The following is a 16,629-nucleotide window of genomic DNA, read 5'->3' on the forward strand; positions in this document are numbered from 1 at the left end:
TGTAACTCTCAGTCTCTCTCTCTCTGTGATAGCTGTAACTCTCAGTCTCTGTCTGTGATAGTTGAAACTCTCAGTCTCTCTCTGTGATGGCTGTAACTGTCAGTCACTGATAGTTGTAACTCTGAGTCTTTCTCTGTGATAGTTGTAACTCTCAGTCTCAGTGATAGTTGTAACTCTCAGTCTCTCTCTGTGATAGTTGTAACTCTCAGTCTCTCTCTTTGATAGTTGTAACTCTCAGTCTCTCTCTGTGATAGTTGTAATTCTCAGTCTCTCTCTGTGATAGTTGTAACTCTCAGTCTCTCTGTGATAGTTGTAACTCTCAGTCTCTCTCTGCGATAATTGTAACTCTCAGTCTCTCTCTGTGATAGTTGTAACTCTCAGTCTCTCGGTGATAGTTGTAACTCTCAGTCTCTGACAGTTGCAACACTAAGTCTCTGGCTGTGATAGTTGTAACTCTCAATCTCTCTTTCTGATAGTTGTAACTCTTAATCTCTGTGATAATTGTAACTCGCAGTCTTTCTCTGTGACTGTTGCAACTCTCAGTCTCTGTCTGTGACAATTGTAACTCTCAGCCTCTCTCAGTGATAGTTGTAACTCTCAGTCTCTCTCTGTGATAGTTGTAACTCTCAGTCTCTGTGACAGTTGTAACTCTCAGTCTCTGACTGTGATAGTTGTAACTCTCAGTCTCTCTCTGTGATAGTTGTAACTCTCAGTCTCTCTCTGTGATAGGTGTAACTCTCAGTCTGTGTCAGTGATAGTTATATCTCATCTCTCTCTGTGATAGTTGTAACTCTCAGTCTCTGTGACAGTTGTAACTCTCAGTCTCTCTCTGTGATAGGTGTAACTCTCAGTCTCTGTCAGTGATAGTTGTATCTCGTCTCTCTCTGTGACTGTTGTAACACTCAGTCTCTCTCTGTGAGTGTTGAAACTCTCAGTCTCTCTCTGTGACTGTTGTAACTCTGTCTCTCTCAAAGATTGCTGTGACTCTCAGTCTCTCTCTGTGATAGTTGTAACTCTCAGTCTTTCTCTCAGACAGTTGTAACTCTCAATTCCTCTTTGTGATAGTTGTAACTCTTAGTCTCTCTCTGTGATAGGTGTAACTCTAACTCTGTCTGTGAAAGTTGTAATTCTCAGTCTCTCTGTGTGATATTGTGACTCTCAGTCTCTCTCTCTCTCTGATAGCTGTAACTCTCCGGCTCTCTCTGTGACAGTTGTATCTCTCAGTCTCTCTGTGGAAGTTGTAATTCTCAGTCTCTCTGTGTGATAGTTGTAACTCTCAGTCTCTCTCTGTGATAGTTGTAACTCTCAGTCTCTCTCTGTGACAGTTGTAACTCTCAGTCTCTCTCTGTGATAGTTGCAACTCTCAGTCTCTGTCTGTGATAGGTGTAACTCTCAGTTTCTGTGACTGTTGTAACTCTCAGTCTCTCTCTGTGATAGGTGTAACTCTCAGTCTCTCTCTGTGATAGTTGTAACTCTCAGTCTCTCTCTGTGATAGTTGTAACTCTCAGTCTCTCTCTGCGATAGTTGTAACTCTCTGTCTCTGTCTCTGATAGTTGTAACGCTCAGTCTCTCTCTTTGTTAGCTGTAATTCTCAGTCTCACTCTGTGACAGTTGTAACTCTCAGTCTCTCTTTGTGATAGTTGTAACTCTCAATTTCTCTGTGAAAGTTGTAACTCGCAGTCTCTGTCTGTGATAGTTGTAACTCTCAGTCTCTCTCTGTGATCGTTGTAATTCTCAGTCTCTGTGATAGCTGTAAGTCTCAGTATCTCTGTGATAGTTGTAACTCAGTCTCTGTGATAGCTGTAACTCTCCGTCTCTGTGATAGCTGTAACTCTCAGATTCTGACAGTTGTAACTCTCCGTCTCTCTCTCTGCTAGATGAAACTTTCAGTCTCTCTCTGTGAGAGTTGTAACTCTGTCTCTCCCTCTGATAGTTGTAACTCTCAGTCTCTCTCTGCGATACTTGTACCTCTCAGTCTCTCTCTGTGATAGTTGTAACTCTCAGTCTCTCTGTGATAGTTGTAACTCTCAGTCTCTGTGACAGTTATAACTCTCAATCTCTGACTGTGATAGTTGTAACTCTCAGTCTCTCTCTGTGATAGTTGTAACTCTCAGTCTCTCTCTGTGATAGTTGTAATTCTCAGTCTCTCTCTGTGATAGTTGTAACTCTCAGTCTCTCTCTGTGATAGTTGTAACTCTCAGCCTCCCTCTGTGATAGTTGTAACTCTCAGTCTCTCTGCTAGCTGTAACTCTGAATCTCTGATCGGTATAACTCTCAGTCTCTCTTTGTGATAGTTGTAATTCTCAGTCTCTGTGATAGCTGTAAGTCTCAGTATCTCTGTGATAGTTGTAACTCAGTCTCTGTGATAGCTGTAACTCTCCGTCTCTGTGATAGCTGTAACTCTCAGATTCTGACAGTTGTAACTCTGTCTCTCCCTCTGATAGTTGTAACTCTCAGTCTCTCTCTGCGATACTTGTACCTCTCAGTCTCTCTCTGTGATAGTTGTAACTCTCAGTCTCTGTGATAGTTTAACTCTCAGTCTCTCTCTCTCTGATAGTTGTAATTCTCATATTCTCACTGAGATAGCTGTAACTCTCAGTCGCTCTCTCTCTGAGAGTTGTAATTCTCATATTCTCACTGTGATGGCTGTAACTCTCAGTCACTGATAGTTGTAACTCTCAGTCTCAGTGATAGTTGTAACTCTCAGTCTCTGTCTGTGATAGTTGTAACTCTCAGTCTCTCTCTTTGATAGTTGTAACTCTCAGTCTCTCTCTGTGATCGTTGTAACTCTCAGTCTCTCTCTTTGATAGTTGTAACTCTCAGTCTCTCTCTGTGATAGTTGTAACTCTCAGTCTCTCTGTGATAGTTGTAACTCTCAGTCTCTCTCTGTGATAGTTGTAACTCTCAGCCTCCCTCTGTGATAGTTGTAACTCTCAGTCTCTCTGCTAGCTGTAACTCTGAATCTCTGATCGGTATAACTCTCAGTCTCTCTTTGTGATAGTTGTAATTCTCAGTCTCTGTGATAGCTGTAAGTCTCAGTATCTCTGTGATAGTTGTAACTCAGTCTCTGTGATAGCTGTAACTCTCCGTCTCTGTGATAGCTGTAACTCTCAGATTTTGACAGTTGTAACTCTCCGTCTCTCTCTCTGCTAGATGAAACTTTCAGTCTCTCTCTGTGACAGTTGTAACTCTGTCTCTCCCTCTGATAGTTGTAACTCCCATTCTCTCTCTGTGATACTTGTACCTCTCAGTCTCTCTCTGTGATAGTTGTAACTCTCAGTCTCTGTGATAGTTTAACTCTCAGTCTCTCTCTCTCTGATAGTTGTAATTCTCATATTCTCACTGTGATAGCTGTAACTCTCAGTCTCTCTCTCTGATAGCTGTAACTCTCCGGCTCTCTCTGTGACAGTTGTATCTCTCAGTCTCTCTGTGGAAGTTGTAATTCTCAGTCTCTCTGTGTGATAGTTGTAACTCTCAGTCTCTCTCTGTGATAGTTGTAACTCTCAGTCTCTCTCTGTGATAGTTGTAACTCTCAGTCTCTCTCTGTGATAGTTGCAACTCTCAGTCTCTGTCTGTGATAGGTGTAACTCTCAGTTTCTGTGACTGTTGTAACTCTCAGTCTCTCTCTGTGATAGGTGTAACTCTCAGTCTCTCTCTGTGATAGTTGTAACTCTCAGTCTCTCTCTGTGATAGTTGTAACTCTCAGTCTCTCTCTGCGATAGTTGTAACTCTCTGTCTCTGTCTCTGATAGTTGTAACGCTCAGTCTCTCTCTTTGTTAGCTGTAATTCTCAGTCTCACTCTGTGACAGTTGTAACTCTCAGTCTCTCTTTGTGATAGCTGTAACTCTCAGTTTCTCTGTGAAAGTTGTAACTCGCAGTCTCTGTCTGTGATAGTTGTAACTCTCAGTCTCTCTCTGTGATCGTTGTAATTCTCAGTCTCTGTGATAGCTGTAAGTCTCAGTATCTCTGTGATAGTTGTAACTCAGTCTCTGTGATAGCTGTAACTCTCCGTCTCTGTGATAGCTGTAACTCTCAGATTCTGACAGTTGTAACTCTCCGTCTCTCTCTCTGCTAGATGAAACTTTCAGTCTCTCTCTGTGACAGTTGTAACTCTGTCTCTCCCTCTGATAGTTGTAACTCTCAGTCTCTCTCTGTGATACTTGTACCTCTCAGTCTCTCTCTGTGATAGTTGTAACTCTCAGTCTCTGTGATAGTTTAACTCTCAGTCTCTCTCTCTCTGATAGTTGTAATTCTCATATTCTCACTGAGATAGCTGTAACTCTCAGTCGCTCTCTCTCTGAGAGTTGTAATTCTCATATTCTCACTGTGATGGCTGTAACTCTCAGTCACTGATAGTTGTAACTCTCAGTCTCAGTGATAGTTGTAACTCTCAGTCTCTGTCTGTGATAGTTGTAACTCTCAGTCTCTCTCTTTGATAGTTGTAACTCTCAGTCTCTCTCTGTGATCGTTGTAACTCTCAGTCTCTCTCTTTGATAGTTGTAACTCTCAGTCTCTCTCTGTGATAGTTGTAACTCTCAGTCTCTGTGATAGTTTAACTCTCAGTCTCTCTCTCTCTGATAGTTGTAATTCTCATATTCTCACTGTGATAGCTGTAACTCTCAGTCTCTCTCTCTGATAGCTGTAACTCTCCGGCTCTCTCTGTGACAGTTGTATCTCTCAGTCTCTCTGTGGAAGTTGTAATTCTCAGTCTCTCTGTGTGATAGTTGTAACTCTCAGTCTCTCTCTGTGATAGTTGTAACTCTCAGTCTCTCTCTGTGATAGTTGTAACTCTCAGTCTCTCTCTGTGATCGTTGTAATTCTCAGTCTCTGTGATAGCTGTAAGTCTCAGTATCTCTGTGATAGTTGTAACTCGGTCTCTGTGATAGCTGTAACTCTCCGTCTCTGTGATAGCTGTAACTCTCAGATTCTGACAGTTGTAACTCTCCGTCTCTCTCTCTGCTAGATGAAACTTTCAGTCTCTCTCTGTGACAGTTGTAACTCTGTCTCTCCCTCTGATAGTTGTAACTCTCAGTCTCTCTCTGTGATACTTGTACCTCTCAGTCTCTCTCTGTGATAGTTGTAACTCTCAGTCTCTGTGATAGTTTAACTCTCAGTCTCTCTCTCTCTGATAGTTGTAATTCTCATATTCTCACTGAGATAGCTGTAACTCTCAGTCGCTCTCTCTCTGAGAGTTGTAATTCTCATATTCTCACTGTGATGGCTGTAACTCTCAGTCACTGATAGTTGTAACTCTCAGTCTCAGTGATAGTTGTAACTCTCAGTCTCTGTCTGTGATAGTTGTAACTCTCAGTCTCTGTCTTTGATAGTTGTAACTCTCAGTCTCTCTCTTTGATAGTTGTAACTCTCAGTCTCTCTCTGTGATAGTTGTAACTCTCAATCTCTCTCTTTGATAGTTGTAACTCTCAGTCTCTCTCTGTGATAGTTGTAACTCTCAGTCTCTCTGTGATAGTTGTAACTCTCAGTCTCTCTCTGTGATAGTTGTAACTCTCAGCCTCCCTCTGTGATAGTTGTAACTCTCAGTCTCTCTGCTAGCTGTAACTCTGAATCTCTGATCGGTATAACTCTCAGTCTCTCTTTGTGATAGTTGTAATTCTCAGTCTCTGTGATAGCTGTAAGTCTCAGTATCTCTGTGATAGTTGTAACTCAGTCTCTGTGATAGCTGTAACTCTCCGTCTCTGTGATAGCTGTAACTCTCAGATTCTGACAGTTGTAACTCTCCGTCTCTCTCTCTGCTAGATGAAACTTTCAGTCTCTCTCTGTGACAGTTGTAACTCTGTCTCTCCCTCTGATAGTTGTAACTCTCAGTCTCTCTCTGTGATACTTGTACCTCTCAGTCTCTCTCTGTGATAATTGTAACTCTCAGTCTCTGTGATAGTTTAACTCTCAGTCTCTCTCTCTCTGATAGTTGTAATTCTCATATTCTCACTGTGATAGCTGTAACTCTCAGTCTCTCTCTCTGATAGCTGTAACTCTCAGTCTCTCTCTGTGATGGCTGTAACTCTCAGTCACTGATAGTTGTAACTCTGAGTCTTTCTCTGTGATAGTTGTAACTCTCAGTCTCAGTGATAGTTGTAACTCTCAGTCTCTCTCTGTGATAGTTGTAACTCTCAGTCTCGCTCTGTGACAGCTGTAAATCTCAGTGTCTGTGATAGTTGTAACTCTCAGTCTCTGTGTTAGTTGTAACACTCAGTCTCTCTGATAGCTGTAACTCTCAGTCTGTAATAGCTGTAACTTTCAGTCTCCCTCTGTGATAGTTGTAACTCTCAGTCTCTTTCTGTGTTAGTTGTAACTCTGTCTCTCTGTGAGAGCTGTAACTCTCAGCCTCTGTCATGTATCTTACATTATTATATATAACTGTATCCTAACATGCTATATATGACTGTAATAAGATATGACATGTAACCACCAGCATACCTTACCACCATGGGTGCACTTGCAAGAGACAGGTATATAAGGACAGGTCTCAGGCAAGTGCAGCATTCCAGAGCTGTGAAATAAAGGTGCAGGTCCAGAGTGATCTTGACTTCACTCCATGCCTCATGTGAATCTGTACTGAGGGGAAAGGACTTTACAGTGGCGATGAGGATGGAATCCGAACCCACGCGTGCCAAGCCCTGTCCTGTCCCCTCAGTACAGATTCACACGAGGCATGTTGTGAAATAAAGGTGCAGGTCCAGAATGACCTTGACTTCACTACATGCCTCGTGTGAATCTGTACTGAGGGGACAGGACTTTACAGTGGCGACGAGTTACGGGATTACAGAATCCACAGAATGGCGAAAAACAGATCAGATGAAAAGTACAATGCTGGAGACAATTGGGAAGACTTTATAGAAAGGCTCCAGCAAAGCTTTGTAACCAAAGACTGGTTAGGAGACGACAAAGCAGACAAGAGACGAGCCCATCTCTTGACCAGCTGTGGCTCGAAAACATACGCTTTAATGAAGGATCTGCTGGCACCCGAGAAACCAGCAAGCAAGTCGTTTGAAGAATTGAGCACACTGGTAAGAAACCACCTGAAGCCAGCGAGCAGCCTACTCATGGCCAGACACAGGTTCTACAACTACAGACGCTGTGTGGGCCAGAGCATACCCGACTTCGTGGCGGAACTTCGGAGGTTGGCTAGTTTATGTGAGTTCTCCGATGAACTGAGGAGAGAAATGCTGAGAGACTTTTTCATTGAAGGAATAGGCCACGCAGGCATATTCCGAAAGCTCATAGAGACCAAGAACCTGACCTTAGAGGCAGCAGCACTGGTTGCACAGACATTCTTGGTCAGAGAAGAAGAAACGAGGTTGATTTACTATGCAGGTACGACAACTAACGAAATATCGGAACAAGAAGTTCTCAGCATTAAACAAGCTGCTACCCCCACACACAGACAAAACCGGGAGAACAGGCTCTCGACAGCAGGCAGTGGCGCCAGAAGCCATCAAGGGCCACAGGAACGGCCGTTCACACCTCATCAACCCACAATGCGAGCAATCAACTACAAACTGAGAGAAGCTCAAGAGAGATCAGCTAGACGCCGCTCATTCTTTGGGAACGGAAGCAGTCTGTGCTGGAGGTGTGGGGGTGGGCACTCGGCAAGGGGATGTCAATTTCAGCAGGCTGTTTACAGGAACTGTGAATATACAGGGCATTTGGCCCGCATGTGCAAAAAAAACCGGCAGCTCGGCTGGTATACGAATCGGATGGGTCGGAAAGCGGACCAGAAGACGGTGGGGACCGTACCCGGGCACCGATGTACAGCGGGTCAACACGATCAATGGCCGCTGCTCCTATAACAGGACGCCTCCTATAATGATGAGGGTCCTACTCAATGGGATACCTGTCAACATGGAGCTGGATACAGGAGCGAGTCAATCTCTCATGGACGCTCAACAATTTGAACAACTGTGGCCGCATAAAAGAGACAGACCAAAACTCACAAGGGTCGACACCAAAGTAAGGACCTATACCAAAGAAATCGTACCAGTCCTCGGCAGCGCCATGCTCTCTGTCACACACAAAGGGACAGTGAACCGACATCCCCTGTGGATTGTCCCCGGAGACCCCCCAGCACTGCTGGGGAGAAGCTGGCTGGCAAAACTAAACTGGAAATGGGATGATGTCCATGCCATGTCACTAGAGGAATGGACCTCCTGCTCAACAGTTATAAAGCGATTTGAACATCTCTTTCAGCCAGGTGTGGGCACTTTCAAAGGGGCCAAAGTCAAAATCTACATCACACAGGATGCTAGACCGGTCCATCACAAGGCCAGAGTTGTACCCTATGTGATGAGGGAAAAGATTGAACACGAACTAGACAGGCTTCTGCAGGAAGGTATTACATCACCTGTGGAATTTAGTGACTGGGCAAGTCCCATCGTCCCAGTCATGAAGCCTGATGGATCCGTACGAATCTGTGGGGACTACAAATCTGCCATAAACAGAGTCTCCCGACAGGACCAGTACCCGCTGCCCAGAGCGGAGGACTTATTTGTCACATTGGCTGGAGGTAAACCTTTCTCAAAACTAGACCTCACATCTGCGTATATGACGCAAGAATTGACCGAGGAATCCAAGCTACTCACCACCATCAACACACACCGAGGCCCTTTCATGTACAATCGATGCCCATTCGGCATCAGGTCAGCAGCTGCCACATTCCAGCGCAACATGGAGAGTCTGTTCAAGTCCATCCCGGGGACGGTTATATTTCAAGACGACATACTTATCATGGGCAGGGACACCGACTCCCATCTCCGTAATTTGGAGGAAGTACGAAAGCGGTTGGATCGGGTAGGCCTACGAGTCAAGAAATCCAAGTGCCTGTTTCTCGCACCCGAGGTTGAATTTTTGGGCAGAAGGATTGCCGCTGATGGAATCCGCCCAACAGAGTCCAAAACAGAAGCAATTCGCCTGGCACCCAGGCCCCGGAATGTCTCGGAACTGCGCGACTTTCTCGGGCTACTCAATTACTTTGGGAACTTTATGCAGAACTTAAGCACGCTGCTGGAGCCTCTCCACATGCTACTCAGGAAGGGGTGTGATTTGTTTTGGGGGGACGCCCAGGAACGCGCCTTCAATAAGGCACGCAACCTTTAGTGTTCCAACAGTATTTTGACTTTCTTTGATCCAGGTAAAAAGCTAGTTCTCACATGCGATGCGTCAGCATATGGGGTCGGGTGCGTTTTGCAACATGTCAATAGTGTGGGCAAATTACAACCCATAGCTTATGCCTCCAGATCACTTTTGCGGGCAGAGTGCAGGTACGGAATGGTAGAGAAGGAGGCGCTCGTGTGCGTGTATGGTGTCAAAAAGATGCACCAATACCTTTTCGGGGCCAAGTTCGCGTTAGAAACCGACCACAAGCCCCTCATGTCCCTCCTATCCGAGAGCAAGGCAATAAACTCCAACGCCTCGGCACGAATTCAATGGTGGCCACTCATGCTGGCGTCTTACGACTATACCATAAGGCACAGACCAGGCACAGACAACTGTGCCGACGCGCTCAGCAGGCTACCCCTGGCGATCACGGAAGGGTCTGACGAACAGGACTGTGAGATAGTCATGGAAATCAATGCCTTTGAGTCCACAGGTTCGCCCATGACGGCTCGCCAAATCAGACCCTGGACGGCCAGTGACCCCACGTTATCTTTAGCAAAAGGATGTGTCCTAACCGGTGACTGGGCAGAGGCTCACGATGTCTGCCCCGAGGAATTAAAACCCTTCCACAGGCGCTTGCATGAGCTATCACTACAAGCAGACTGCCTGATGTGGGGCAGCCGAGCAGTCATGCCTCTGCGAGGCAGCGAGGCATTTGTCCGGGAGCTCCACGGCGAGCACCCGGGGATCATTCTCATGAAGGCCATAGCCAGATCCCACGTCTGGTGGCCTGGTATTGACGTGGACTTGGAGCTCTGCATCCAAAGGTGCACCATTTGTGCCCAACTCAACAATGGCCCCAGGGAGGCTCCCCTGAGACCCTGGCCCTGGCCTACCAAACCGTGGTCGCGGGTGCATGTACACTATGCGGGCCCATTCATGGGCAAAATGTTCCTCGTAGTTGTAGATGCATTTTCAAAGTGGATCGAATGCACCATTTTAAACTTGAGCACAACCTCCACCATTGTGGAGAGCCTCGCAACCATGTTTGCAACGCACGGAATCCCTGATATATTGGTCAGTGACAATGGTCTGTGCTTCACCAGTGCAGAATTCCAAGACTTTATAATTGACCATGGCATAAATCACGTCAAGATGGCACCGTTCAAGCCGGCCTCCAATGGAGCGAGCAGTGCAAATCATTAAACAAGGCATGCTTAAAATCCAAGGTTCCACGCTGCAGGGTCACCTGTCGCGACTGCTGCTGGCATACAGATCTCGTCCGCGCTCATTGACTGGGATCCCCCCCACACAACTGTTGATGAAAAGGACTTTAAAAACAAGGCTCTCATTAATCCTCCCCGACATGCACGAAATCGTTGAGGCAAAGCGCCATAAGCTGACTGAGTACCATGACAGAAATTTGAGGGGGAGATGGAATGAGATAGGGGACAAAGTGTTTGTACTAAACTATGGCAGGGGTCCCAAATGGCTTGCAGGGACAGTAACGGGCAAGGAAGGAAACAGGCTACTGGTAGTACAAATGGACAATGGCAAAACCTACCAGAGGCATGTAGACCAAGTCAAAAGCAGATTTACCAACAACACTGCGGAACCAGAGGCAGACTACAATGTGGAACTCGCACCACACCTGGTGGACAGACAGAGGGAACAACCTGAGGAAAGGGCAATCCCAACAGACAGCCCAGGCGAGTCAACAACAATCACACTAATCGAAACAGACAGCCCAGGCGAGATACCAGCAACCACACCCAAAGAAAAACAGACACCAAGGCAAACAACTGAACCACAACTCAGACACTCCACGCGAGAGCGTAGACCACCTGAGAGACTGAACTTATAAAGACAATAAAACCTTGGGGGAGGGTGATGTCATGTATCTTACATTATTATATATAACTGTATCCTAACATGCTATACATGACTGTAATAAGATATGACCTGGAACCACCAGCATACCTTACCACCAGGGGTGCACTTGCAAGAGACAGGTATATAAGGACAGATCTCAGGCAAGTGCAGCATTCCAGAGCTATGAAATAAAGGAGCAGGTCCAGAGTGACCTTGACTAAACTACATGCCTCGTGTGAATCTGTGCTGAGGGGACAGGACTTTACAGTCTCTGTGTTAGTTGTAACTCTCAGTCTCTCTCTGTGATAGTTGTAACGCTCAGTCTCTCTCTGTGATAGTTGTAACTCTGTCTCTCTGTAAATGCTGTAACTCTCAGTCACTCTCTCTGTGATAGTTGTAACTCTCAGTCTTTCTCTGTATTAGTTGTAACTCTCAGTCTCTCTCTGTGATAGTTGTAACTCTCAGTCTCTCTGTGATAGTTGTAACTTTCAGTCTCTCTGTGATAGTTGTAACTCTCAGTCTCTCTCTGTGATAGTTGTAACTCTCAGTCTCTCTCTGTGATAGTTGTAACTCTCAGTCTCTCTCTGTGATAGTTGTAACTCTCAGTCTCTCTCTGTGATAGTTGTAACTCTCAGTCTCTCTCTTTGATAGTTGTAACTCTCAGTCTCTCTGTGATAGTTGTAACTCTCAGTCTCTCTCTGTGATAGTTGTAACTCTCAGTCTCTTTCTGTGATTGTTGTAACTCTCAGTCTCTCTCTGTGATTGTTGTAACTCTCAGTCTCTCTCTGTGATAGTTGTCACTCTCAGTCTCTTTCTGTGATTGTTGTAACTCTCAGTCTCTCTCTGTGATAGTTGTAACTCTCAGTCTCTTTCTGTGATAGCTGTAACTCTCAGTCTCTCTGTGATAGTTGTAACTCTCAGTCTCTCTGTGATAGTTGTAACTCTCAGTCTCTGTGTTAGTTGTAACTCTCAGTGACTCTGTGATAGCTTTAGCTCTCAGGCTATGCGACAGTTTTAACTCAGTCTCTTTCTGTGATAGTTGTAACTCTCAGTCTCCCTCCGTGATAGGTGTAACTCTCAGTCTCTCTCTGATTGTTGTAACTCAGTCTCTCTGTGTGATAGTTGTAACTCTCAGTCTTTGACTGTGATAGTTTTAACTCTCAGTCTCTGTGTGATAGTTCAAACTCTCAGTATCTCTCCATGATAGCTGTTACTCTCAGTCTCTGTGTGATAGTTGTAACTCTCAGTCTCTCTGCGTGATAATTGTAACTCTCAGTCTCTGTGTTAGTTGTAACTCTCAGTCTCTCTGTGATAGTTGTAACTCTGTCTCTCTGTGAATGCTGTAACTCTCAGTCTCTCTGTGATAGTTGTATCTCTAAGTCTCTCTCTGTGATAGTTGTAACTCTCAGTCTCTCTCTGTGATAGTTGTAACTCTCAGTCTCTCTCTGTGATAGTTGTAACTCTCAGTCTCTCTCTGTGATAGTTGTAACTCTCAGTCTCTCTCTGTGATAATTGTAACTCTCAGTCTCTCTCTGTGATAGTTGTAACTCTCAGTCTCTCTCTGTGATAATTGTAACTCTCAGTCTCTCTCTGTGATAGTTGTAACTCTCAGTCTCTCTCTGTGATAATTGTAACTCTCAGTCTCTCTCTGTGATAGTTGTAACTCTCAGTCTCTCTGTGATAGTTGTAACTCTCAGTATCTCTCTGTGATAGTTGTAACTCTCAGTCTCTGTGATAGTTGTAACTCTCAGTCTCCCTCTGTGAAAGCTGTAACTCTCAGTCTCTCTGTGTGATAGTTGTAACTCTCAGTCTCTCTCTATGATTGTTGTAATTCTCATACTCCCTCTGTGATAGCTGTAACTCTCAGTCTCTCTCTGCTAGCTGTAACTCTGAATCTCTGATAGCTCTAACTCTCAGTCTTTCATTGTGATAGTTGTAACTCTCAGTCTCTGTGATAGTTCTAACTCTCAGTCTCCCTCCATGATAGCTGTAACTCTCAGTCTCTCTCTGTGACAGTTGTAACTCTCATATTCTTTGAAAGTTGTAACTCTTTGTCTTTGTGATAGTTGTAGCTCTCAGTCTCTTTCTGTGATAGTTGTAACTCTCAGTCTCTCTCTGTGATAGTTGTAACTCTCAGTCTCTCTCTGTGATAGTTGTAACCCTCAGTCTCTCTCTGTGATAGCTGTAACTCTCAGTCTCTCTCTGTGATAGTTGTAACTCTCAGTGTCACTCTGTGATAATTGTAACTCTCAGTCTCTGTGATAGCTGTAACTCTCAGTCTCTGTCTCTGTGATACTTGAAACTCTCAGTCTCTGTCTATGATTGTTGTAATTCTCATACTCCCTCTGTGATAGCTGTAACTCTCAGTCTCTCTCTGTGATAGTTGTAACTCTCAGTCTCTCTGTGATAGCTGTAACTCTCACTCTCTCTCTGTGATAGCTGTAACTGTCAGTCTCTCTGATAGAGAATTCAAGCTCTGCAGCCAGGCTGCAGTTTTGAGAAAACACAGACCACATTGCATTAAGTCATCAATCAACTTGACATTTTTGGACCTTTGGTAGCGAGCCAATTAAAGGTTAACACACTATCAATTTAGCCAATAAGGTGAAGGAAGGCACGTTCTTTTCTGTAAACTGAGCCAGGTATAAGTACAGCCATTTTGGCCATGTGGTCTCAGAAGGACAAAGGCCTGGCTTAAAGCCAGAAGCTTGTTGCTGCTGCCAGAATAAAGTTACATTAAAACTACAACCGAAGTTCGCATTTCATTGAAAATTAAGAGATCTAACAATTTTGGCGTCACGGACATGATCGCTGAGGAAAGAAACTGAATTTTGGACATCGGACCTACATACTGAGGTAAGGACTCCTCTTTATAAAAGTTCTCGGTCAAAAGTCTAAATTCGCCTCTCCTTCTACGCGATTCCGAAAGCATCCAGTTTGCGAACTCTCCGGTTGGTAATCGGCTCGAGGTCCCATAGCCATCTAACTTCGGCGGTGTGTTCGTTAATTAATCACTGACCCACTGATCAGCTGGAAAGCCTACGCCTCGAGACCCCAGTAAAGAAATCAGTATTATGGCAGCAGGAGATAAGAGCAAAGAATTGCCTACAACTGTTAAAGGTGTGTGGGCACCACCTGAGGTTTCGATAGATGAAATCCTCGAACAGTTGAAAGAATACATAGAGCAACAATTCGACTTATCTAAAACCTGTATTAAGATCGAACAAAAGTACGGAACCTCCAAAGGACAATGGTCCTTGGACAAGATTAAAAGGGTCTGGGGAAAAATGACCCGTATGAAAAATAAAGAACAAATCCAATGGTCCCTAGCTGTTATGGGACAGATCCGAAAGCGGAATGAAATTATAACGCGTTCCCAACATGATAGGGACCTGACCAGTACAAAGGACCAATTGCAAGCGGTTTGTGCACAGCTGCGACAGAAAAGACTTGAACTTGAAAAGTCGGAAGCGGAAGTTAAAGATCTTAAAGGTGAAATTAAAGAATGGAAAAAATCATTAGGTCAAGAGACAGTAATAGGAAAAGGAAAATGTATCGGTCAATTCGCAGGGTACTCATGTTTGGATAAATTAAAAGCGCAAACCCGAAGACACGACTGAGGAATAGATACAGTGTCGGAGGATAACGAATTAGGGTGCGCTTTGCCCCGTTTAAAAAAAGACGAGTTGTAGTCAAATCAGAAGAGACTGCGGATGAGGGCGGAACCAAAAAAACGAGGAAAAGGGTGTATGCAGAATACTTAAATCATGATCTGGCAGACCCAGAGAAAATTGATAAATGGTCCAAGGAATTGCCCAATCCAAAGAAAGGGGGAGTAAAAACGTGGGACCAATTGGACCGCTTAAGAAATATATATCAACTTCATCCCTGGGACGGAGTGCAAATTTTGACCATAATGGTGCCAAAAACACAAGGAAGAAAATTGCACGACAAGTTAGAAGAAGCTTTGGGGCAGAATGAGCAAGAATTAGACGCAGGATGGGAGGCGATTAAACACTGGCTGCAAGCCTTCAGTCCAGCTAAGACAGACTGGGGAAAAATTGCAGCCTGCCAACAGAAAGGAACAGAGGAGGTCCTGGAGTATGACGAGTGGTTTAGATGCACGTGGCTAGAACATTCGGGTATGAATAATACGGATGAGAAAATGGATGAACAAGTGTTTGGACCCCTGAAAGCAGCTTTCGTGGCAGGTCTAAAGCCAGAACTGTCCAAAATGCTTAAGGTAGTGTTACCGGACTGGGAAGGTGGAGGAACTACCTTTGCAGCATTGGTGGATCGATGAAACCAATTAGATCGGGATATGGGAGCTAAAGTCCGAGCTGTACAGGCCATGGGATGGAAATCCCAGGATTCCGATAAACAGTTATTAGGAAAATTACCTGAAAATGTCATTATTGTGGGAAAGAAGGTCACTGGGCCAAGACGTGCAGGGCAAAACAGCAAGGTCGTGGCTGGGGAAGAGGACGCAGCCAGGGATACAATTCAGCCAACAAGCCAGGCTTGTCACAAGATAATGACCTCATAGAAGCATTTAAGCGACTGACAATACAACAACAGAAGGAGTTACTTGGGATAGTAAAAAACGATTAGAGCCCACCCTGGCCCCCCTCCTCGCACTAATACAACAAAGGGGAGCTGGGCTATATATAACTGTGAGGGTGGGCGATAAGGATGTGGACTGTCTTTTAGACACAGGGGCGGAATTAACATGCTTACCCCTACAATATGGAGACTTTTTGTCGTTGGATGGTAGGGCATATGGAGTTGGGGGCCATAAAATGGAAATTAAAAGGACAACACCAGTCTGGATAGGCCCAGTAGATCAACCCCTTTTGGGAATGGACGTTCTAATCCAAATAGATTCATCGTTGCATTTTGAGGATGGTCAGGTGACATGGTCAATTAGAACTTTGAAGAAAGAAGAATTGAAGGAACACCCGATATGGGCTAAAGATAAGAACAATTATGGCCTACTCCAGATGGAGCCTGCGTCATTTACCGGGACCAATCCTCCATGCACTAAACAGTATCCCATCAGTCCAACTTCCATCGCGGGAATCTTACCGGTTATTCAGCAATTGGAGAAACAAGGGGTGCTTATTAAAACACATAGCTCCTCCAATAGCCCCGTGTGGCCGGTACAGAAATCTAATGAGAATTGGCGTTTGACTGTCGATTATAGGAAAGCTAACCAGTGTATTGATCAAAAAGCTCCTTTGGTCGCAGATCGCTCCACCATTTTTAATGCCCTCAAACTGGAACATAAATATTTATTGGTTATAGATATGGCCAACGGATTTTGGTCAGTGGTTTGCTTTCACGGTCCAAGGACAACAGTATACTTGGACCCGGTTACCGCAGGGTTTCCACAACAGCCCTACGGTATTCCACATGGCTTTACAAAGCCATTTGCGAGAATTACCTCCCCTGTCATCCACAGTCATCCAATATGTAGATGATATCCTGCTAGCTTCAAACACGGAAGAACAGCATGAACATGATTTACGAGCTTTGCTGGATCACCTTCGGCTGAAAGGACATAAAGCCAGCATCGACAAAGCACAAATATCCCAAGAAGAGGTTGTATACCTGGGACAAAAGATTTCACAAGGAAAGAGAGAACTT

This window comes from Pristiophorus japonicus, chromosome X (genome assembly GCF_044704955.1).
Source record: "Pristiophorus japonicus isolate sPriJap1 chromosome X, sPriJap1.hap1, whole genome shotgun sequence".
NCBI lineage: Eukaryota > Metazoa > Chordata > Chondrichthyes > Pristiophoridae > Pristiophorus > Pristiophorus japonicus.